The sequence below is a fragment of the Palaemon carinicauda genome, chromosome 18 (genome assembly GCF_036898095.1).
Source record: "Palaemon carinicauda isolate YSFRI2023 chromosome 18, ASM3689809v2, whole genome shotgun sequence".
NCBI lineage: Eukaryota > Metazoa > Arthropoda > Malacostraca > Decapoda > Palaemonidae > Palaemon > Palaemon carinicauda.
The window spans coordinates 70,544,311-70,569,654 of record NC_090742.1 but is presented as its reverse complement, the minus strand read 5'-3'; the positions used below and the strand labels follow the sequence as shown (position 1 = coordinate 70,569,654).

At 48.3% G+C, this 25,344-nt stretch overlaps 1 long non-coding RNA gene across 1 annotated transcript in view; it reads left to right on the top strand.

Annotated features, from left to right (window-relative positions):
- The first annotated feature begins 292 nt into the window (after positions 1-292).
- LOC137657887 (uncharacterized) overlaps positions 293-25,344 on the top strand; it is a 114,202-nt gene continuing 89,150 nt past the window's right edge. The window contains exon 1 of the long non-coding RNA XR_011047233.1: positions 293-336. This is a non-coding gene — a long non-coding RNA (uncharacterized lncRNA). The remainder of the gene's footprint in view (positions 337-25,344) is intronic.

Sequence of the window (25,344 nt, the reverse complement as noted above, 5' to 3'; positions counted from 1 at the left end):
CAAATTCTGAATATAAACAAACAGACGACAAACGATGTATACCTACAACGCCATCTGAATACTGAGCGGTCAAACTATTGTGTTCGCTTTGGAGTTGCCAACTAATGTATTACCATTAATATTTTGAGCCTATCTTCCTTCAGTATATAGTCTAAGTCTTGGCCTTTCACCTTCAACTCGATTTCATCCTTGGTTGTTGTTACTGAATGCAGTTTCCACTATCACCATGTAATGAAACAATTGTGAATATTTGTGATTAAATCACGAAAGTTGTGTCTTGTTAGGATGGACCGATGGAGACATTTTGATTATGTAAAAGCTACCCAACTGTACAAGGTAAGCATAACCCGAGCCGTATCCTAGGACTAACTAATAAGTCTCTGTGTTTACCATAGCTATTTGGTTTTAACTTTCCAGTACCACTACTAACCTGGTAATCATATTTTGGGAATTTCTACTTCATGGTTGACAGCTTTTTATTTTCAAAATCTCACCCTGTAATACAATACAAAATTACCGCTGTCTGAAAAAACAATGCCGTGGTGACGATGGAGACAGATCGTTCACACCTTTAGGAGTTATCAAGTAGCTGTTGTCCAGGTAGGGTGGTTGTCCCGGGACTCTGAGGTTGTGAAATCGTAGTGTGGGTCCTTTCCTGCTATTGTCCTCATTGTGTTGGCGAGTTGCAACTCGAAGGTCGTCCATTACTACCACAAAGGGAACTTGTAAGGTGAGTTTTAACTACAAGCTATCTAGGCCTATTCCAAGAAAGTATGGCATCTAAGATTACAATGGACATGATTAAGCCATTCACCGGTGAAGGAGACGTTGTGTCATGGTTGAAGAAGGTGACCTTAGTGGCTAAGCTACAGAAAATAGTAGACTTAGCCAGTTTTATTCCTTTGTATCTGGAGGGTGATGTTCTAGCACTTTATTTGGAGATGGGTGATGAAGACCAAGAATGTGCAGCAAAAATTCAAGAAAAATTGGTATTATTAAAGTTTCATCCATTATGGGAAATGTATTATAATAATATGTTTCCCTAGTACAGCACGTGATAACCAAATACTTCCTCTTAATACATTATTGTCGCTTATGCATACTTACGGAGAAAAAACTTTCAGGTATTGAAGGTCTTGACTTTTTCTAAGTTTAGTGTATATCTTTCCATGGGCACGCAAGGTACCTCTTGTTAGTTTGTATATCTGTTTTCATCCTACTTGGCTCCTCCCCATTGCGTAATGTGACAATATTTGCTTGAATGCGCATTTGCTCCTCCCACTAATGCCGCTCCTCCAATCAAAATACTACTGGGATCTTTTCAAGGGTTATTATTGGACGATTCATTTTGTCTCTTATTCTTGTTTCAAGGATCTGTTTTTCGTGCAATATAACATTGTAACCGATAGTATTTTGTTTTTATCCTATTTCATTATGGGAAAAACTCCTGATTGTCGTTTGTTTTTGGGTTGGAAACCTGCCGGTTAAGTTTTCTCGTTACTTAACTGTCATGGATCCTCCGGTGCAGGTGTGCGATATATGTCGTTATTCTTATTTTGAAGTGATCGGCCGATTTCATGGTAATTATAATGGTACCCCTGACATTGTGAATCGGTTTCTTCGAGAGCATTTAGTGTTACCTACAAGTGTTTCGTGTGCTAAATGTGATTCGCCTTTACTTTTCCGTGAAGATAGACATGTGTGGTATTGTACAAAATCAGTGAAAATACCTAAAACGAAGAAAAGACATTTGTGCAATTATAGTGTTAGTGACTATAAGGGAACTTTTCTTCACGGGTCCCACCTACCCCCGTGGAAATTAATTTTATTTGTCAATCACTGGTTGCATAAGTGTTGGGACCACCATTTTGTAATTAAGGGCCTCAGTATATCTCCTACTAGTGTAGACTGGAGAAGTTTTTGTTCAGAAGTGACTGAATTTAGTTTTGATAACCAAGAGGCTATTGGTGTTGAAGGTGTAATCGTTGAGATTGACGAATCTCATTTTGGAAAACGGAAGTATGACCGTGGAAGGCCTCTGAGTGACATATGGGTGTTGGGGGGTATTGAGAGGCAGTCCAAAAAAACATTTACACATTTATTGTGCCTTTAATTGACCCATTACCACGGAAGCGTGATGCAGCTACCCTCATCCCTTTAATTGAGAAGTACATTAAACGGGGCAGCATTGTTGTTAGTAATAAGTGGCGGGCTTATAATTCTCAGCAGTCTCTTGGATACGATCACCGTACTGTAAACCATTCAGAAAATTTTGTGGATCCTTCAAACCCCGACACCCATACCCAAAACATTGAACGTCTTTGGCGGGAGCTGAAGGAATGGATACAACGGCCTGGTAACCGTTGTGAATACTTCAGGCAGTATTTGTCACGTTTTATTTTTATACACAAATACCCTGAGGAGGAGCTGCTCCATCATTTTTTTATCACGGCCAGCAAACTGTATCCTCCACAATCTGAGGCATAACGGGTTCCAGTAGCTATTGATGATTCAGAAGAGGGTCAGCCACAGCCTTCCACATCATCATCGTCAGGTTCCATTTAAGGTAAGAAGTGACTTAACAAAATATATATTTAAATTTAGCCCGGGGTAAAGGGGGGGTCGCAGGGGGGGCGGAGCCCTCCCCCTCCCCGGTAGGGGTACAGGGCCCCTAGGCTAGGTTAGGTGGGTTTATTAGGTTCGGTAGTGCCCTGAAAATCACTGACCTTAAGGGGGGGTCGCAGGGGGGGGCGGAGCCCCCCCCCCCCCCCCCCCCCCCCCCCCCGGTAGGGGTACAGGGCCCCTAGGCTAGGTTAGGTGGGTTTATTAGGTTCGGTAGTGCCCTGAAAATCACTGTGACCTTAAGGGGGGTCGCAGGGTGGGCGGAGCCCCCCCCCCCGGTAGGGGTACAGGGCCCCTAGGCTAGGTTAGGTGGGTTTATTAGGTTCGGTAGTGCCCTGAAAATCACTGTGTCCTTAAGGAGGGGGTCACAGGGGGGGGGGGGGGCGGAGTCCCCCCCCCCTGGTAGGGCTAGGTAGGGGTATAGAGGGAGGGGTGGTGGAACATTAATTAGTGCAAATATCATTGGACGCCCCCTCCCCCACCCAAAACCCCGGTTCCCACCTGGGGTCCCCCATAATTGTTGGGATAAAGTAGGGTATTTCTGCATTACAACATAATATGCAACAAAAACAATAAAAACATGGTTACAAAAACTGATTTTTCTGGAAAAACTTGTTGTTTTAACTCCATAGTAAATCTCTAAATCGGATGGTTTGCAGTCAAAATAAACGTTAAATTCGTTGAAACTACACTATTTCTGATGCAACAAATATATTTTTATTCCAGTTTCCACATAATGGATGAAACTGTAAATTTACCGAAAAATTTAAAGTAGTGTTTTCTGATGATTCATTCTCTGCTTTTGGAAAAACTTATGTTCAATTGAAGTGGACGGGTTAACCAGTTGATGTGTATACTAATGAGATTAGGAGGCTGGCGGGTTTAGCTAAGTTTGATAAGGTTGGTTTAGAAAATGTTGTGAAACTAACGTTTGTTAATGGTTTTCCAGTAATATTAGTGTTGCTTTACAGCAATTGCCAAATGTGATGACAATGGCAATGAGTGAATTGATTTGTCATGCTAGGATTTTGTCATCTAAGCAGCAAGGTGGTGTGGTAGCTGTAACTGTCAGAAAGGGTGGAGAAGGAGGTGATGCAAAACATGAGAATAGGGCTAGGCCTTTCCAGTTTAGGGGTCATGTGTTTCCGATATGGTGGCCCTCATGATAAAAGACTGTAAAGAGACACAGGTGAGGTGTTTTAGGTGTAATAAAATTGGTCATATGGCCAGTCGTTATCAGGAACAGGTTGCGGAAAACGAGTAAGGGGAGACTACTGCGCCTGTAGCCGCCCTTTTGATGATAAAAAGGTGCACCTTGATACATTGCCTATAATTGATGTTTGGATTGGTAATTTGACTGCAAAGGGTCTTGTAGATACTGGCTGTTCTACATCTGTGGTACATTCTAAATTTGTGCCTCGCTGTAAAGGAGGAGTGTACATCAGTGCTTTTGATGGGAGTCATATTAAGTGTAAAGTTGCAGATTGTGTGGAGCTGGGTGTGAACGGTAAATGTGTGATAGTGAGGGCTGTAATGTCGAATCAACTGGTTAATGGCGTTGATGTGGTGTTAGGAGTTGATGTTATTGACCAGTTGGGAGGTGTCACAGGGACCCAAGGAAAGGTATTTGTTCCGTAACCGAAATACAAACCACGCTATTTACAGAGGGTTTACCTTTTAGCGCAGCTGAAATGACGAGCCAATAGTTTTAACGAGGGTTAATTACCCCCGCGCTAGTTAGCGGGGGGTGGGGAAGGGTAGCTTGCTACCCCTCCCCCCTCCACACACCGGTGACTTGCTTCACTTCACTTTTGGCTCGGCGGTGATCAGACGTGTCTGCTCATCGCCCTCGTGACAGCCTTTAATTTTCTGCTTTTTCTTTTCAGCGTGTGTGTTGGTTGGAAGTTGACCTTCACTTATTTCTTTACAATGCGTACATGCCCTGGAGTTGCCGGTCGTCCTTGTGGGACTTTCATGTCGGACGTAAATACGGATCCGCACACCCTCTGCCCTCAATGTCGGGGCCGACGGTGTGACCAGGAGAACATGTGCCGTGAGTGCAGGGAGTGGTCTGCCTCCCAGTGGGAGAGGTTTGACCGTCGGCGTAAGAAGAAGTCCAAGAGAGACCGTTCTCCTCCGGGGTTAGCCTTGGAGGAAGGTTCTCGGGACTCTTCTTCCGCCGCCCAAACCTCCTCCGAAGCTCCCCCTCGTCCGCCTCCTAAGGAGAGTCGGCCGAGTGGGAGCGCAGGGCCCTTGTTCTGTTTCCCGACCTTCGGTGGGGGGAGAGGGCGTCGCCTCCCATAGCGAGGCGGTTCCCCCTCCTCCTCCGGGGGAGGTTATTGATAATGCCTTAACCAGTGATGATCTTTTACAGATTTGGTCGTCCCTGGGGCTTAAGGGCTTGCCCTCCAGGGTCGCTCTTATTGACCTTGTCTCGTTGGGGGCCGCTGTTAAGCAGTCGCCGGCGGTAGCAGAGGTAGACCCTCTGTCTATTGTCGACGTCGTGGTGACAGAGGCCTCCGACGTGGCTGGGCCTTCTGCCGTAGGTGCTGTTGCGGGTGATGGTGCTAAAGGCTCTCCTCCTCCTTCCGTACATCCTTCGAAGGGGGAAGTGAGTCCTTCGGTCTCGGCTGCTGCTCAGCTTCCCTCTGAGGGAAGTGCTTTAACGGAGACTCCCCTTCGGAGGACAGATGGTCCCGACGATCTTCCCCGAGGCCGCCTCCGCCGTAAATCTCACCGTCCGCTACGCCACAAGGGCCTCCCTTCCCCTTACAGGGGGACTAAGAGGCGCCTTTTTGGGTCTTCATCCTCCGGGGGGGGACTCTCCTCGTCAGCCTCAACCTACAGCTCCGCCTGCCCCTGCACGATCGCCCTCCTGCGGATGCTGATCACCATCGCACCCCATCACCCCATCACGCGATCATTCACCTGCGCATGCTGCTCGCCATCGCTTACCATTACGCGGTCATTCACCTGCGCATGCTGCTCACCATCGCACGCCAGTGTGTCGACATGCCACAGCGCGCCATCGCCAACTTGAGCGACTGCACTCACCAGCTCGTCATCGATCGCCTGTAGATCTACATTGCCAGCGATCTTCCTCACCTACGCGGTAGCGCATTCCCTCGCCGTCGCGCCAACGCTTGCGTTCGTCGCCTCGGACATGCGTTCATTTACCATGCCCCCCTCGCGCCCACTCGCCTGCGCGCCCGCGCGATCATCCACCTGCGCGCCCGCGCGACCATTCGCCCTCGCGCGACCATCGTTCGCGGCGAATTCCGCAGCCGGTGGTAGCAGCAGGAACGCGTGCTCCTAGACGGCACTCGGGATCACCTCCATCCAAACACAGGTTGGTAGTGCAGGACGAGGAGAGGTTAGTACATCATTCTTCCCCACCTTCTTTTCAGGCAGGTACCGTCATGTCCACTCCAAAGGATCGCCCGATCCCTTTCCCTTTAGCGAGGATTTCGGACTCTGTGTCCTTGGAGCAGCAGACTTGGTTTGGTCCTCTGGCACGGGCGTTAGTGAGGGTTATGAAACCAGCACTCGCCGGCCAGGGTAACAAACCAACGGCTGTCTCTCCTACACTGAAGAGAAAGAGAGGAGTGGACTTCGTGGTGACTTCCCCCAGGGCGAAGTTGGTTCCCAAGAGGTCGGTCGCGAAGTTCTCTTCTCCTGCACGAGTACTCTCTCCTTCTCCCGTGGACGAGGCCTTTCCGTCCTCAGGTGAGTCCAGTGGGGCGGTAGTCTTCCCCTCGGCACCAGGGGGGGAGACTTCGCTTCAGGCAGGAGAATCGTCTCGTGAGGAAGGGGCCCCTCGAACCTCGTTGTTGGGATCCTGTATACCTCCCAGGAGGGAATCCAAGGATTCCAAGACCGTCCCTAAATCCTCTGCAAGGATTCGTCAGGAACCCACGACTACACAGGGGAATGTCCACGTATCACCCCAGGAAGAGATTCCTGGGGCAGGAGACTTAGCTGCCAGCCCGCAGGGAGGAGAACAGCAAGAATCCGAACATGCCATCTGGCAGGTCCTAAGCCTGATAAGGCAACTTAACAGGCTTACGGATCCAATCATCGCCCCCCGTGAAGGCAAAGTCACGATTCTGGATGAAGTGTTTGATGTTCGGAAGGCCCCCAAGACCAGTGCAGCTCTGCCCTGGTCTCGGGGGCTGAAGAGTGCCAGGGCTAGGACCAACGCTCAGCTCGCACTTCTTGCCTCCTCCAGTCGTTCCACTGCCGGGAACAAGCTCATCCCTCCTCCTCGCCTCCAGCAGAGGAGGTATTTCGAGATCCTGGGTGAGCACAACCTCGCTCTTCCTCTCCATCACTCTGTGGAGGAGCTGGCGAAGGGAGTTCCCCTTGAGAAAATCTCTGCCCGGCAGGTGTCGTTCTCGGCGGCAGAGATCCTTAACCACGAGAAGGTCGCTAAGTGTGCCATGCAGGCCACTTCGTGGCTGGACTTCTGGCTAGGATCTCTGGGCATCCTATTGCGATCGGAGGACTTGTCCAAGGAGACCAATAGGAAGGCCCTAGAGACCTTCTTGCTCTCGGGCACCCGCTCCATCGAGTTTTTGGCGCACCAGGTTACCACCCTGTGGGCCAACTCGGTGTTGAAGCGTCGCGATGCTGTGTCCGAGAGATTCCATCCGAAGGTCCCCGCCGTAGATGTGTGTAGGCTCCGACATGCTTCCCTTCTGGGGGAGAGCCTGTTTGAGCCTCAAGACATGGAGCGAACGGCTGAGAGGTGGAGGAAATCCAGCACTGACTCCCTCCACAGGGCCCTTACAACTCAGCCCTATAAGCCTCCAGCCCCGCCACAACAGCAGCAACAGCCTCGTAAGGCTCCCAAACAGGCACCGGCAGCTAAGAAAGTGGTGTCTAAGCCCCAGCCCTTTCCAGGCAAGGTCAAGAGGGGCGGTAAGTCCTCCAGGGGAGGCAAGACTCCTAGGGGTGGCGGCCGCGGCCGCAAGCCCTAGGGGTGGCAGTCCCCCTGCATGTCCACCTGTGGGGGGGATGCCTTCAGCGTTTCGTCCGCAGGTGGCAGCAACACGGGGCCGATGCTTGGACGGTCTCTGTGATCGGCCAAGGTTATCGCGTCCCGTTCACAACATCTCAACCTCCCCTGACAGCGAATCTAGTGTCGTTTAGCTCCTATGCCACGGGATCGGCAAAGGGGCTGGCCCTTCAGGCCGAAGTCGAGACCATGCTCGAGAAGGGTGCTCTCCAGGAGGTCGTGGACGGCTCCCCAGGCTTCTTCAGTCGACTCTTTCTTGTAGAGAAGGCTACTGGAGGCTGGAGACCCGTCATCGATCTCTCAGCTCTGAACAGGTTTGTCAAACAAACCCGGTTCAGCATGGAGACAGCAGACACGGTCAGACTTGCGGTGAGACCACAAGACTTCAAGTGTACACTGGATCTAAAGGACGCGTACTTCCAGATCCCAATCCATCCGTCTTCCAGGAAGTACCTGAGATTCTGCCTAGACAACAAGATCTACCAGTTCAAGGTGCTGTGTTTCGGTCTCTCCACAGCTCCTCGGGTGTTCACCAGAGTGTTCACCCTGATTTCATCTTGGGCGCACAGGAACGGCATTCGTCTCCTTCGTTACCTGGACGATTGGCTGATCCTAGCAGACTCGGAGTCGACCCTTCTTCGGCACCGAGACAGGCTTCTGGATCTTTGCCAGGATCTGGGGATCGTGGTAAACTTCGAGAAGTCCTCTCTGCAGCCGTCCCAACGACTGGTTTATCTAGGCATGCTAATAGACACCAATCTCCACAAAGCCTTTCCATCAGACGACCGGATAGCAAGGCTGAGGAGGGTGGCGGAACCCTTCCTCAGGCGAAAAGAACTCCCCGCCCAATCGTGGTTGCGTCTCTTAGGCCACCTATCCTCCCTGGCCCGTCTGGTTCCAAACAGCCGCCTCAGGATGAGATCCCTTCAATGGCGGCTCAAGTCCCGGTGGAATCAAGGATCCGATTCCCCGGACATTCGGATCCCAATGGGGTCTCTGGAACAGACAGACTTGCAGTGGTGGCTGGCCGACGAGAACCTGCGGAAGGGAGTGAGTCTTCTCGTCCTCCCCCCGGAATTGACTCTGTTTTCGGACGCGTCAAAAGAAGGGTGGGGGGCGCACGTTCTGAACCAGAGGGCCTCAGGCCTTTGGTCAGAATCAGAAAAGTGCCTACACATCAACCTGCTAGAATTGAAGGCTGTCTTTCTGGCTCTTCAGCAGTTCCAACGGTCCCTGGCGGGTCACTCCGTGGTGGTGATGAGCGACAACACCACGGTAGTGGCTTATATCAACAAGCAGGGAGGCACTTTTCCGCAACAGCTATCCCATCTTGCAGTAGAGATTCTGAGGTGGACCGAAACCCACTCGATAACACTATCAGCTCGCTTCATTCCTGGCAAGAGGAATGTGCTCGCCGACAGTCTGAGCAGGGCTTCGCAGATAGTGAGTACCGAGTGGTCTTTGGATCCTCAGATAGCCAACAAAGTCCTGACTTTGTGGGGTTCCCCGACTGTAGACTTGTTCGCGACAGTCTTGAACTTCAAGCTGCCCCTGTACTGCTCACCAGTCCCGGACCCCAAGGCACTCTGGCAAGATGCTTTCCAGCAACGGTGGGACAACATCGACGTGTACGCCTTCCCACCGTTCTGTCTGATGAGAAGGGTGCTCAACAGGACCAGACTATCGGTCAACTATTCCATGACTCTGGTAGCTCCGCTATGGCATCACGCGGAATGGTTTCCGGACCTTCTGCAACTCCTGACGGAACTCCCAAGGGAGCTTCCTCCACGACACGAGCTTCTCAGACAACCCCACTCCGGCGTCCCTCACAGGGCCATAGCCTCGCTTCGGCTTCACGCCTGGAGACTATCCAGCGTCTCCTCGCGGAGAGAGGCTTTTCGCAACAGGTTGCGGAGAGAATGTCTCGGCACCTGCAAAGGTCCTCTGAGGGAGTCTACCAAGCAAAGTGGAGAGTCTTTTGTGGTTGGTGTCGTGGAATGGGTATCTCTCCACTCGATGCCACTATTCCAGCAATAGCGGACTTCCTCGTGTATCTGCGAGAAGAAATGCGCCTTTCTGTCTCGGCAGTGAAAGGCTATCGCTCAGCCTTAAGCTTGGCCTTCAGATTGAAGGGCGTGGATATCTATTCATCGCTAGAACTCTCTTTACTCATACGTAGCTATGAGCTTACCTGCCCCCAGTCGGAAGTGAGACCCCCTCCTTGGAACGTGGTTCGAGTCCTCAGGTCTCTTAAGAGACCTCCTTTCGAGCCATTACGCCAGGCCTCCGATCGCCACCTGTCTTGGAAGACGGCTCTCCTACTCGCCTTGGCTTCGGCCAAGCGAGTTAGTGAACTTCATGGTCTCTCGTACGACATCGCCCATTCAAGGGGATGGGGGGAGGTAATGTTCAGGTTCGTCCCTGAGTTTGTGGCCAAGACTCAGAATCCTGGAGTGCCGGATCCTCGGTTCGACTCTTTCAGGATCGCGAGTCTCCGTTCTGTAACAAACGACCCAGACCAGCTGCTACTATGTCCAGTGAGGTGTCTGAGGCACTACTGTACTTGAAGAGAACGGCTGCAGTCCGTCCTCATGTGCGAGCTTTGTTTGTGAGCACAGGCAGGACAAAGAGGAGGGTCACCAGGAACACCATCTCAGCTTGGATTCGAAGGGTTATCCACCATGCCCTGAATCCTGACCCTCCTCCGTCACGTCGCCCTCGGGCCCACGATGTCAGGGGTATTGCTACATCCCTGGCCTTCCAGGGAAACTTCTCTGTGATGCAGGTACTTCAAGCTGGGGTCTGGAAGCGTCAAACGACCTTCACAGCCCACTACCTGCAAGACGTGACCCACAGGAGCCTCGATGCGTTTTCTATCGGCCCTGTGGTGGCTGCACAACAGCTGGTCTAACCTCAGGCTCCTTTTTGGACAAGTAGCAGTAGGTTGAGGGCGTTGTTACCCGGTCTTAGTCTGCGTGAATGAAAGAGTATGTCTGACCCTTACTTCTTTCTTTATTCTCCCCTCTCTTGGGGAAGCAGCATCCTGGTCCTCGCATAGCTGACCTCGACCTCTGCAGGTAACCCATGCTTCTTTGTGCTCCTAGTATTAAGCTTAATACTGTTGCGTCTCCCATACCCTGACGAGGTGGTATGGGGAACGTCCTATCCTAGAATTCCTATCTGAAGGTCTCAATGTCAACTTCATAGGACGAGTCACACACTCCTCCTCACACTGCTTATGTAGGCCACTCGTTCCTAGCGATGCTAGGAACTTGTGAGGTACAGGGCTCCCTCTCTCTAGTGCTGCTCACTGAGGGATCGAGCCCCCAGGCAAGCCGAAGTCAGTAAGGCTGGGGACTTTCCACCCTTTCTAGGGGGTAAGTCACCCTCTGTAAATAGCGTGGTTTGTATTTCGGTTACGGAACAAATGACAAATTCAAAGATAATTTGTATTTTTCCTAACCATACAAACCTTAGCTATTTACACATATGTGCCCGCCATCCCTGACCCCCAAGTCAAGTCCTACCTCTAAGTGAAGTGAAGCAAGTCACCGGGGTGTGGAGGGGGGAAGGGTAGCAAGCTACCCTTCCCCATCCCCCGCTAACTAGCGCGGGGGTAATTAACCCTCGTTAAAACTATTGGCTCGTCATTTCAGCTGCGCTAAAAGGTAAACCCTCTGTAAATAGCTAATGTTTGTATGGTTAGGAAAAATACAAATTATCTTCGAATTTGTCATGTTTTGGTGTTTTAGGTGTTGCTTCAGTTGGTCAAGAAATTAAGCTTAGACTTTGTGGTGAGAGGGATAACAATAGTTCATCAGTTGTAATTGAAGATCCAGACTTTCATGCTAGGTTTGATGGACAGAAATGGACAGTCAGGTGGTTTTGGGAAAATAATGAAATTGTGACACAGAATAATAAAGTAAGCTGTTATGATAAAAAGCTTGATGGTTAGAAGAAGGAAGAATTTGAGAAGGAAGTGGACTGATGGATTGTCGAATGTATTTTAGTTCCATGGAAAGAAAAGGTTGACGTTGGTATCGTTCCTTTAATGGCAGTGGAACAGCCAACAAAGAAAAAGGTGAGACCAGTTGTTGATTTTTGGGTACAGTGAACCCTCGCTACTTCGCGGTTCTACAATCGCGGATTCACCACTTCGCGGGGTTTTCCCATAACCCATATATATATACATATCGCGGATTTTCCGGAAAATTCGAAAATACCGCGAAATCTGAAGACAACCAAATACGATATTTTGTTACCTGTAATTCCATTAATACTGTAATTAGTAATATCTGTTCTTACTGATTGTTCATTGCATTACATATGATATATAATTCAGCACAGAAAGAAATAAAACACGAAAAGAGAATGTGATCATACGATAATTCAGTACTGTATACAGTACGTAGTAAAATTAAATCGAACATGAAACGCAAATCAGATGCAGTCATACCATATTAGAATGGTGTACTGTAAGGCTGCTGTTGGCTACTACTGTACTACAAATGTAATGGATGTGCTTCTTTTCCATGAATCTTTTGTATGTATTCGTACGTAGTACTGCATCCAATAATATTCTTTGTTGCAAAAATCACATTTCGAATAAGCGTACGAGAGAGAGAGAGAGAGAGAGAGAGAGAGAGAGAGAGAGAGAGAGAGAGAGAGAGAGAGAGAGAGAGAGAGTGGCGTAAAATAGCGTACGTAAAGCTGTATTATTATTATTGTTATTATTATTATTATTGTTGTTGTTGTTGATAAAATTATAATTGTTATTATTATTATCATTATTATTATTATTATTATTACTGTACAGTATTATTATCATTATTTATTATTATTACGGTATTTACTTAATCTACGTACGTTCGGTATGCGCGGGGCATCTTCTATGAGTAGGTAACCTACGCATCATAGTACTGTAAGACGGGTTGTGATTGGTTCAAGCGCTGATAGATGACGAATCAGAACTCAAGTTTTGTTATCTAGCCTGTGATTGGTGTTTTTTCCCGCATCTCCTACCCGCAGCATCCAAGTTCTCGCGGGGCTGGATCGTCCACTCTCTGTTACCGCGTATCGCTGAGTAGACGTTCTTAAGTGTGTGAATCTGTGCTGTGTGCGACTTTTTTAAGTTGAACTTTTTGTTACTGTAAATCCTACTGTAATGGCTCCCAAGCGTTCTGCTTCTCTTAAGGCTGGTAGTGAGCCTAAACGCCACCGAAGGATGATGACGATAGCTGAGAAGGTTACGCTTCTCGACATATTAAAAGATGGTAGAAGTTACGCGTCCGCTGGCCGCCATTTTGGCATCAACGAATCTACTGTTCGCTATATCAAGAAGGACGAGGCGAACATTAGAAAGACGGCTGCAATCACCTTTAGCAGATCAGCGAAGCGAGTCGTTACAACGCGTAATAAAACGATCGTACGCATGGAAGGTGCTTTAGCTGTGTGGATTGTTGACTGCCGGAAGAAGAACATAGCGTTGGATACGAACACCATCCAAACAAAGGCTTTGAGCTTATATGAGAATTTTGCTGCAAAGGAACCTAAAGACGACGACGGCAACCATGCTGAAGATGATGATGATGCAGATGATCCTCAACCAGGGACATCCACTGATTCCCAGCCTCAGAAACTTTTTCCGCCAGCAAAGGATGGTTCGTGAAGTTTCAGAAACGCTTCGCCCTGAAAAGCATTTCCCTGCATGGGGAGTCTGCTTCCGCTGACACTGCCGCTGCTGAAACTTACGTGAACCAGACGTTCAAGAATATTATCGCCGAAGGTGGATACGAGCCGGAACAAGTCTTTAATATGGATGAGACCGGCTTGTTTTGGAAGAGAATGCCGTCGCGAACCTTCCTGTTCAAAGAGGAAGCCAAAGCCTCTGGCTTTAAAGCATTCAAGGATCGCGTTACCCTCGTGATGTGTGGCAATGCTGCTGGATTTTTGCTAAAGCCGGGGCTTATTTATAAGTCGAAAAATCCTCGCGCTTTGAAAAATAAAAATAAGAATCTCCTTCCCGTGTACTGGATGCATAATCAAAAAGCATGGATTACGAAGATGCTGACCTCCAACTGGTTCCATCAGTGTTTTATCCCGCAAGTCAGCAAATATCTCTTAGAGAAGGGCTTGCCATTCAAGATCCTTCTCCTTATGGATAACGCCGGTGGACACGCAACTGACCTGTCGCATGAGGGCATTCAGGTTGAGTTCCTGCCATCCAACACCACGTCATTAATTCAACCGATGGACCAGGGGGTTATCAGGGCGTTCAAGGCCCTCTACACAATGAACACCTTGGCGGACCTCGTTGCGTGTGTGGATGCTGCTCAAGATGACGAGGATGAAGATTTTAACTTGAAGGCGTACTGGCGGCAGTACACCATAGCCACGTGCCTGCAGAATATTCAGAAGGCACTTCAAGAGATGAAACCTGCAACCGTGAATGCGAGCTGGAAGAAGTTGTGGCCCGATATTGTTTACGACGACAAGGGATTTACTCCGTCGGAAATCCAACACTCTGCAATACGCAAATCTGTGCAGTTGGCTGCCATAATTGGAGGTGACGGGTTTGGCGACATGACGACTGAAGACGTCGACAAGTTGTTGGACTGCCATTCCCAGCCCCTAACTGACGCAGACCTCGAAGACCTGACGAAATCGGCAAGTGAAGAAGAGAGTGATACCCAGGAAGAGACCCAAGAAAATGTCGAAGAAACGGGCTTAACATTAGAACGGCTTGCCAAGGCCTGCAACCATGCGAAGGAGTTGAAAGAAATGTTGCAAGAGTGGGACGAGGATATGGTTCGCTCGATGCAATTCTGCAACAAGATCGATGAAGACATGACTCCCTACAAAATGCTCTTGGATCGAAAAAAGAAGCAGCGGCAACAACTTCCGATCACAATGTTCTTCCAGCCTCGCAAAAAAGAGCCAGTTCCTCCTGCTAGTACGCCTTCGGAAGAAATTGAAGAAGTTTCCCAGGAAGAAGTTGAAGAGGTGTCCCAGGAAAAGACACCTCCGTCTGAAGAGACGTAAAATACTACCTGGCTGCACAGTAGAACACATCATCAGCTTCATCATCATCATTTCTACTGTGCAGCAAATTCATCGCCATCATCATTCAAGTTTTTCTTCAACTTCTTTCGTGGTGAGTACAGTAACAATCTTTATTTTTTACTTTAATATTCTTACTGTACATTCTAAAACTGTATTTGTGCCTGTTTTATAGTTTAGTACTGTACGTACTGTATGCATTAAGTTAAAGGGAAGGTTTTAAAAGTCTACATGTTGTAACCTATCATATTTTTTTTGTTTAAAATTTACATTTACGTACGTAAAATAATCTCTCTCTCTCTCTCTCTCTCTCTCTCTCTCTCTCTCCTCTCTCTCTCTCTCTCTCTCTCTCTCTCTCTCTCTCTCTCTCTCTCACTCTCTCTCTCTCTCTCTCTCTCTCTCTCTCTCTCTCTCTCTCTCTCGTAAATTGTTTTCCTGCTTTGCTACGTACAATACTGTATAAATTATATTTGTAAGGTAACATATTTTGTAAATGCTTTTACTGTAAATACTGTATGTACTGTATCATTATTTATCACTATCATCATGCGCGTTAAATGCCTTGTTTGTTCTGAGCGTGGTTGTTTACTGAGCGTACAGTACTTTATGACGCCGTCGTTTCAGGCGGCGTCATAAAGAAAAACATTTCATTTGGAAGTCCTAAGAAAAATATGTAAACTAAAACATTGGTAATAAAAAAATCAACATACAGTACTGTATAATCAATATAATCGATGCAAAAACTAACCTATACATATATGTGTACACTAAATGAGTTTGTTTCTTCATTATGATCAGAGATGAACGTAAAAAAAACATTGGTTGCCATTTTTTATCGTGCTTTTTAGGTGTTTAGGAAACGCATGATATAAAATCGCCTTTAATATTTGTGCCTGTTTTAGTTTAGGGTGCTGTAGTACATGCATTAAGTGTTCTGTACATTAAAGGGTGGTTTGTTAACAGTACTACGTACAAGGGAAGGTTTTAAAAGTCCGAATATACATGTTAAATAAATAGGTAAATATGATGTCACTACTTCGCGGATTTTCACCTATCGCGCCCGCGTCTGGAACCTATCTGCCGCGATAAACGAGGGTTCACTGTACTTAATGTGAATGTCAAATGTCACACTGGTGATTATGTGACTGATGTATGCAGTGAGACACTATGAAAATGGTGACAGACAGGTGAGAATGTGTCTGTTGTGGATTTGAAGTCGGCCTACTTATAGTTGAGTGTTGACGAAAAATTGTGGCCATATCAACTTGTGAACTATAAGGGACAGAGTTTTTGCCTTACAAGATTGGGATTTGGGTTGAAGTCTGCACCACGGATTATGTCTAGGCTACTAAAGACTGTATTAAGTAAGGATGAAAAAAAAGAGAGAGCAACCAGTTCATATATAGATAACATTCTTGTGAATGAATCGATAGCTTCTGCTGATGAGGGGATTAGACATTTGAATACCTTTGGGTGGATAACAAAGTCCCCTGAGTCGCTCAATGGAGGTGCTGCTTTAGGATTGCAACTGCAAGAGTTGGAGGAAAGTTGATGTTCCAGAGAGGTAATAAGGTTCCTGATGGAGTACCTGCAAGTATGATATGTTTTCCCATGGCGGGTAGGCGCCAAGTGAGTGTGCCGGTTGCGGAGAGCAACCGAGTCAGTCTGTATCTGAGGACCCATTAAACCACATGTCCCCACCATCGTGTGTCTCTTGTCCTACCTTGATATCTAATATGGCGCAGTGATTCTCAAGGACCAACGTGACCCTCACCATGCCCTTCCAGCGCCGCTCAGTACAGTCCACCCCAAGGGCCGCACGCCCTGTCGTCCCCCGTGGGCTCGTCCCTGCCCTGCAAGAAGCTAGGCAAGCCATGGCGGCACAGCAGCAGATGATCAACATTCTCTGTGACCGGCTTACGACACACGCTACCCCTGCACCTCGTGTCCCCGCGTCTGCAACCCCGGAGAAGTGCGAAATTGAGCTGAAGCCCGCCGCATTCAGGTCCTGGAGGAGGTCGATGGAATGCTGGATCGAACTGTGCAGACTATCGCCCCACGAGGTCGTCGACCACATCAGGCTTTACTGCACACCCCCTCTACAACGGGCGCTGGACGCCAGATTCACCTCACCGGAATGGAGTAACCTCACCACTATGGAAGCCATGGATTTTATTCGCGATATTGTGTTGCGATCTACAAACTGTGCTGTGCTATGGTCGGAGTTTTTTAATGCGGTACAAGGCCCAGGAGAAAGTGTCGGTGATTACTTTTTAAAGTGCTCTCAAAAGGCCACCGATTACAATTTCCAGTGCCCTCAGTGTCAGTGCAGTCTAGCTGAGTATATGTTATTACCTAAGTTAATGGTGGGCTTAAGTGATGAGGCTATGCGTCGCCATGTATACCAGTGTAGCAATGACATCAATAGTGTTAGTGCCCTTAGGGCCAGGTGCTGTGCCTACGAGGCGCCCCGCGTCGACACCGCTGCGCGCCAATGCAACTGGAGGGAATCTGCTTGTGCAGCTGGCAGCGAGACACCCGAGGAAGATCATCCGAGTGCAACCGTCGCTGGCACAGGTAGGGGTCCCCCATCCCCTCTCTGCGGGAACTGTGGTGGGCGCCACGCCTCTGGCAGAGCCTCATGCCCCGCTAAATCCGCCGTATGCAACGGGTGCCACAAGCAGGGCCATTACTACAGATGCTGCAGAAAGTCACAGGCAAAATCGACAGGATCCCCGGCAGACGTGTCTAGTGCTACGTCTAGCGCTGTGCTTGTTGCGGGCGCCAACCTCGCCCGCCACCCAGTAGTGGAGGTGACAGTCGTTCACAACGACACGGGAGTACGTGTGCCGGTCACCGCCGTGGCGAACACCGGGGCACAGGTATGTGTGGCGGGGCCCTCCTTGCTATCGCACCTCCAAGTCCGCCCAGCAGCCCTTACACCCCGCGCTGGCTTGCGGGATGTGGCATTCCTTCCCCTGAAGTGCCTTGGATCTGCCGTGTGCCACGTCACCCTGCAAGGTCGCACCTCGGAGCAGGACGTGTACTTCGTGCAGTCGGCAAAGCACCTCTTCCTGTCACTGCACGCTTGCAGGGACTTAACGCTGGTACCCAAGGAGTTCCCCCATCCCTCCCCCGCTGTGGCACACGTGAGCCTGTTTGATGGCACGGCCAGACGGGCCGCCCAGGTACCACCCCGACCCGCTGAGGTGCCCCTGCCGCCCCAGGAGGAACATGCGGCCAGGTTGGAAGCCTGGCTCCTGCAACATTTCGCTACGACGACATTCAACACAGCCAGGAAGCCACTGCCAGTGATGCAAGGGAAACCGCACCATATCCACCTGCTCCCAGGAACCACGCTTTACGCATGCCATACCCCAGAATCAGTGCCAAAACACTGGGAAGAGGAAGTGAAGGCCTAGCTCGAAGAAGATGTCGCCCGTGGCGTCATAGAACCGGTACCTGCCGGGCAGCCAACCCAATGGTGCGCCCGTATGGTGGTCGTCGCCAAGAAGTCATGACAGCCACGCTGTACTGTACAGTTGACTACCAGCGCCTCAACGCATCTTGCCTACGGGAGACACGCCCCATTCGACATGGTGTCCGGGGTACCTAAGCACACATTCAAGACCGTGGCGGACGCGTACTGGGGATACCACCAAGTCGAGTTAGACGAAGAAAGTCGCGATCTAACCACATTCATTATCCCCTGGGGGAGATTTCGTTACTGTCTTACACCCATGGGGCACTGCTCCGCTGGCGATGCGTATACTCGACTCGACGATTCGACGACGCCATCCAGGACATCCAGAGGAAATATAAGTGCGTAGACGACACCCTACTCTACGACGATAGCATCGAAGGAGCCTTCTGGCATGCCTACGACTTCCTCGAAACATGCGCAGCCAAGGGCGTTACCCTTAAGCCGGAGAAATTCCAATTTGCAAGAAGGGACGTAGACTTCGTGGGCTTCAACCTGGGCTGGGAGGCCTACAAGCCAACAGAGGAACGTTTGGCGGCCATCAAAAACTTCCTGATGCCACATCAGCCCTCTATCACCAACATAAGGGCTTGGTATGGATTCATCAACCAGCTGGCGCCCTTCCTCGCGACAGCCCCCATCATGAACCCATTCAGGGAGCTCCTCAAAAAACCAACCGGGAAGGCAGTGTACTGGGACGAGGCACTCCGCACCAAATTTCATCACGCCCAAGACATGATCTGCCAATTAGCAAAGGACGGACTGGCCTACTACGACAGGAGCCGCCCCACAGCAGCGATTACCGACTGGAGCAAAGAAGGCATAGGGTTTGTAATCCTTCAACAGTATTGCTCATGCAGCTCTGCCAATACGCCCTTTTGCTGCACGGGTGGGTGGCGCCTGGCACTATGCGGCAGCCGCCATCTCACTGTCACCAAAGCTGGCTACGCTGCCGTGGAGGGGGAGGCCCTCGCGGTAGCCTGGTGTCTCCAGAAGGCGAGGCTGTTCTTGCTGGGGTGCCTGACCTCACCGTTGTGACGGACCACCGCCCATTAACCAAGTTACTGGGGGATCGGGCCCTAACGGAAATCTCCAACCCCCGCCTCTTCAGGCTGAAGGAGAGAACTCTGCAGTACCGGTTCAGGGTCAAGTATCTGCCGGGGAAGCGTAACAGCGCGGCGGACTTCCTGTCCCGATACCCTGCCTTGAAAGCTGATCCCAGCGCCCACGACATGGACCTCGACGAAGACCTCACCGACACCACGGCGGCCGCCGTCTTGGCAGCAGTAGAGCACGACAGCTGTGTCGTGGACGAGGCGAGAGTTAGGCACGCCGCTGTAAGCGACCCCGTGTACCAGCTGCTCATGGCCAGGGTCCTGGCCGGGGACTGGGCCGACAGGAAGTCCCAAGAAGTTGCGTGCCTTCGGCCCTTCTACGGTGTCAGGGAGAGGCTGGCCGTTATCCAAGACTTGGTGACATACACGTTCGAACAGGGCAACGTTCGCCTAGTTATCCCGGAGCCTCTCCGTCAGCAGGTGGCTGCCAACCTACACGCGGGGCACCAAGGCCTGGACTCGATGCAACGACGAGCGCGCCAGACGGTGTACTGGCCTGGACTCGAGGGTGACCTGCAGTATCACCGATCCTCGTGTGAAGAATGCGACGTACACTCACCATCCCAGGCCGCGGAGGAACTCATCATAACGCCGCCCCCAGAGTACCCCCTTCCAGATGACGGTAGCAGATATGTTCCAGCACGACGGACACTCGTACATGGCCTACGTAGACAGGCTCACAGGGTGGCTGGAGCTGGCCCACTTCCCCCACGGAACCTCCTCCTCCCACATCAAGACCCAGTTACGTCGCTACTTCGCCAGGTGGGGGGCCCTGGAGCAAATCTCCACGGACGGTGGCACCAATCTGGCAAGCGAGGAAATGGGGGAATTTTTCAAGTTATGGGGCGTGTCCATGCGTCTATCATCCGCCTAGTACCCGCAGTCCAATGGCAGGGCAGAGGCCGCAGTCAAGATCGGGAAGCGGAAAATAATGGCGAACACGGGCAGCGGCGGCACCCTCGACACGGACAAGTCCTCTATGGCTATGTTGCAGTACCTCAACACCCCCCTCCGCGGAATAAATAAGTCACCCGCCCAGATGGCAGCGGGCAGGCAGCTCCGAGACGGCGTACCTACGGCCCGCTGGCACCTCACGGTAGACAAACACTGGGGGGGCAACCTTATGGCAAAGAGAACGTCAGATGGCTGACAGTGGTGCCGCCCTCACCGGGAATGGACCATCCCGAAAGCTTCCAGTTATCAACCCGGGATCCCAAGTGCGAGTGCAAAATCAGGCCACTAAGCTGTGGGACTGTACCGGTACTGTGGCGGAAACGCTCCCATACCGACAATACCTAGTCAAACTGGATGGCAGCGGGCGCCTCTCGCTCCGTAACAGGAAGCACCTGCGTCTCACATCATCGGGGCCCCAGCCTTGGCGGGCCACACCTGCTACCCATCCAGCCACGCCCACGCCCAAGCAGCTACCAGGCAGTCACCCTATGCCCAGCCCACAAGCAGTATGGGAGCCACGCCCATCACGGCGCACTAGAAGGCCTGCGTGGATGGATGACTACATATAATCATTGTACAGTTCCCTCCAGGAATTTCGAGACACAGCATATGACTATATAAGATACACGCACTAGGAGTATTATGGTAATACTGTAAGTGGGCGTTTCCTTTTATATGGGACTATTTTGTTTTGTTACAACGAACTGGATTGGCTGTAGGTATTTCTCGATGAGTTTGTTGTCTGATTTTTTTCTATTTGATTCATCACAAAGAATGAGATATGTTCAAATGATAAAGTTGAATTCAAAGAACATTACTAATATTATGAACTTCACCGGTAAATATGATTTAGTAAAAGCAGGATAAAGAAGCAGTCTTGTTCATATCGTAGTGATTCCTAATTATCGCACATCACCAACGTTGCCTTCGCATAGGGCGATCGTCTGCTGGAGCCTGGAAAACAACAACACGTTTCGTGTATATCATTTCATTAACAGTATCTGTCCTAAATATAAACATCTTAATGAAGATACAATAATGTCTTATGATACAATGCTTGGTTTGTCTTCAGACTCCAATATGAGAAGAGCCAGTTTTGAAGAGACACTAAGTTCTCAAGACGAGTGTTAGTGAAGAAAATAATTTGTGCAAACTCAACGTTCTCTAGAATTCTGAACTTATGCTAAAAATTTAAACAAATGAACAACGTTAACATTGTTTCCAAGGAAAAATCAAGCGTTATAGATGTTTATATGGTCCATTACTGACGTATTGAGAGAATGGCTCTTTTCCACAATTAACACGTGTTTCTGTAACCCTTAAAACGATACACTCACGCCCAGTTAGAAGGCTCCAACTCAGTAAGCACTCTCTCTCTCTCTCTCTCTCTCTCTCTCTCTCTCTCTCTCTCTCTCTCTCTCTCTCTCTCTCTCTCTCCTCTCTCTCTCTCTCTCTCTCTCTCTCTCTCTCTATATATATATATATATATATATATATATAAATATATATATGTGTATATATATATATATATATATATATATATATATATATAGAGAGAGAGAGAGAGAGAGGAGAGAGAGAGAGAGAGAGAGAGAGAGAGAGAGAGAGAGAGAGACAGAGAGAGTGCTTACTGAGTTGGAGCCTTCTAACTGGGCGTGAGTGTATCGTTTTAAGGGTTACAGAAACACGTGTGTTAATTGTGGAAAAGAGCCATTCTCTCAATACGTCAGTAATGGACCATATAAACATCTATAACGCTTGATTTTTCCTTGGAAACAATGTTAACGTTGTTCATTTGTTTAAATTTTTAGCATAAGTTCAGAATTCTAGAGAACGTTGAGTTTGCACAAATTATTTTCTTCACTAACACTCGTCTTGAGAACTTAGTGTCTCTTCAAAACTGGCTCTTCTCATATTGGAGTCTGAAGACAAACCAAGCATTGTATCATAAGACATTATTGTATCTTCATTAAGATGTTTATATTTAGGACAGATACTGTTAATGAAATGATATACACGAAACGTGTTGTTGTTTTCCAGGCTCCAGCAGACGATCGCCCTATGCGAAGGCAACGTTATTGATGTGCGATAATTAGGAATCACTGCGATATGAACAAGACTGCTTCTTTATCCTGCTTTTACTAAATCATATTTACCGGTGAAGTTCATAATATTAGTAATGTTCTTTGAATTCAACTTTATCATTTGAACATATCTCATTCTTTGTGATGAATCAAATAGAAAAAAATCAGACAACAAACTGTCATCGAGAAATACCTACAGCCAATCCAGTTCGTTGTAACAAAACAAAATAGTCCCATATAAAAGGAAACGCCCACTTACAGTATTACCATAATACTCCTAGTGCGTGTATCTTATATAGTCATATGCTGTGTCTCGAAATTCCTGGAGGGAACTGTACATTACAGCGGCACCTGCATATATTTTTTTGGTTTTTATTGCCTTTGCTTCTCATATTCTATGAACATGTATTACCTGCACATTGTGTCTTGCATTACTGACAGCTATGCACCTGTTTTCCTATTCTCGCACATGCACCCAATTTAATCCATTTATATCCATGCATTATTTTTTATCATTGCCTCTCCATGTATACCCATGTATTAATATCGGGGGGGGGGGATGATGGAGTACCTGCAAGTATATGTTTTCCCATGGCAGGCAGGCGCCAAGTGAGTGTGCCGGTTGTAGAGAGCAACCGAGTCAGTCTGTATCATTAGGACCCATTAAACCACATGTCCCCACCATCGTGTGTCTCTTGTCCTACCTTGACATCTAATAGTTCCTGAAGTTGCAGATATGCTTACAAGGAGGGAATTGTTTTCAGTTTATGGTACATTAGTGGGTCATTATCCCATAGCTGGATGGTTAAGAATTGCATGTAGCTACATTAATGAAGAGCCTCAGGAGCACGTTGGGAGGATCCTGTTGGTAAACAGTCCATGAGGATGATTAAAGAAATAATTGAGAGAGTAAAGTTAGATGATCCTGTGAGAGGAAACTGGTGTGTCCCGAGTGTAAAACATGGGGTTGTGTGGTGTGATGCCAGTAAAATTGCTATGGGTGTAGTTTTGGAGATAAATGGCAAGATTGCTGTGGATGCTGCTTGGCTTAGAAAAAAGGGATGATTTCAACCACATCAATGTTGCCGAACTAGAAGCTGTTTTGAAAGGAGTAAATTTAGCCATTAGGTGGGGTTTAGAGTCTATGGAGGTGAGGACTGACTCTGCAACCGTGGGGGCATGGTTGAAATTTGTAATCAGTGCTGAGAAGCTTGTCCACACAAAAGGAGCTGCTGAGATGATAATTAAAAGACGCTGGGGTACATTGAAGGAATTGATTGCTGAGTTTGGTTTGAATATCGTTGTTCATATGGTGCCTTCAGAGAAGAATAAAGCTGATATTTTGACAGAAGAGTCGAGAAGAATTGGTTGGTGAGCAGTGAAGTTGAACATGCACATCTCTGTGCAGGTGCTGTAGTTGATATAACAGAGTTGCATAATAAACACCATATGGGAATTGACAGAACACAATATTTAGCTAAAAAGTTGGATCTTCAAGTTTCCAGAGAATGTATGAAGAAGGTAGTTCAGTGTTGTGATCATTGTCAGTCCATTGATCCTGCGCCTGTGATGCACAAAGGAGGCAAATTAAGTGTTGAAAGAAACTGGCAGCGCCTAGCTATTGATGTTACTCATTACAGACAAGTACCCTATTTATCAGTGGTGGATTGTGGTCCAGGTCATTTTGCAATATGGAGGCAGCCAAAGAGAAGATGCTCAAGAAATATCTACTGAGTTAATAAGCATCTTTTTGGAAAGAGGGCCAGTTGATGAACTATTAATGGATAATAGTACAGCGTTTAGGTTGCAGTGTTTAGGAGATATGTTGTCTCGTTGGAACACTGTTAGGGTGTTTCGGGCTGCTTATCGACCAGGAGGAAATGGAATAGTTGAAAGACATCATAGGACCATCAAGGCTATTGCAGAGAGAGGAGGAATTAGTCCTATAGAGGCAGTATTTTGGTACAACAGTACCCCAAGATCTGGAAAAGTTGAATCGTCTGTTCCACAACTTTCGGTATACAGATATGAGTGGAGGTATCCTTCCGTAGTCCCCAATGGAACAGATACCAGCCAAGACAAGCCCCTTTTAATCAAGATGGGAGAGGAAGTGTGGGTGAAGCTCCCAAACGCCCATTGTACTACTCAATGGGGTAAAGGGATTGTCACTAATGTGAACTCTTCAAACAACATTTCTGTTGATGGAATGCCAAGGCATGTGTTGGATGTGCGACCAGTTATAGTTCCAGCTTCCCTATCTGATGGCTCAAGCGAAATGTCAAATGATGATTCAGTCTCTGAAGAATTGTTGGAACCACAAATAAGTGTTCAAAGAGAAACGGGAGAAAATCAGCGTGCACAGAGGAATAGAAAACCACCTGTATGGATGGCTGATTATGTTTCTGATTAAGTCTTATGCTGTGTGGGTGTGCGTGTGTGTGTGTATGTATGTATGTATGTATGTATGTATGTATGTATGTATGATGCGTGTTGATCTTAAGATCAGGTGGGCGTGTTGTGTGATTAATGTAATTAACGATTTTTTATTGTAATATACCTTGGAAAACACCGCCACAGTTATGAGGTAGTTAGATTGTTTACACCTGTAGGAGTTGTCGGAAAAACAATGTCGTGGTGACGAGGGAGACAGATCGTTCACACCTTTAGGAGTTGTCAGGTAGCTGTTGTCCAGGTAGGGTGGTTGCCCCGGGACTCTGAGGTTGTGAATTCGTAGTGTGGGTCCTTTCTTGCTATTGTCCTCATTGTGTTGGCGAGTAGCAACTCGAAGGTCGTCCATTACTACCTCAGAGGGAACTTGTAAGGTGAGTTTTAACTACAGTGCTGTAGGAAATAGGCTAACCTATCCCAGGGAAATTTTTCAGTTCTCTGTAATTTTATTTTTAATTTATTTAACGTAGGTGTTAGGAGCCTTTTTAGTTGGTTTGGATGGACTGGGTGTAAATTTGAAGAAAAAATACATTACTGAAAACCCACATTTTAGAAGTGTAACAA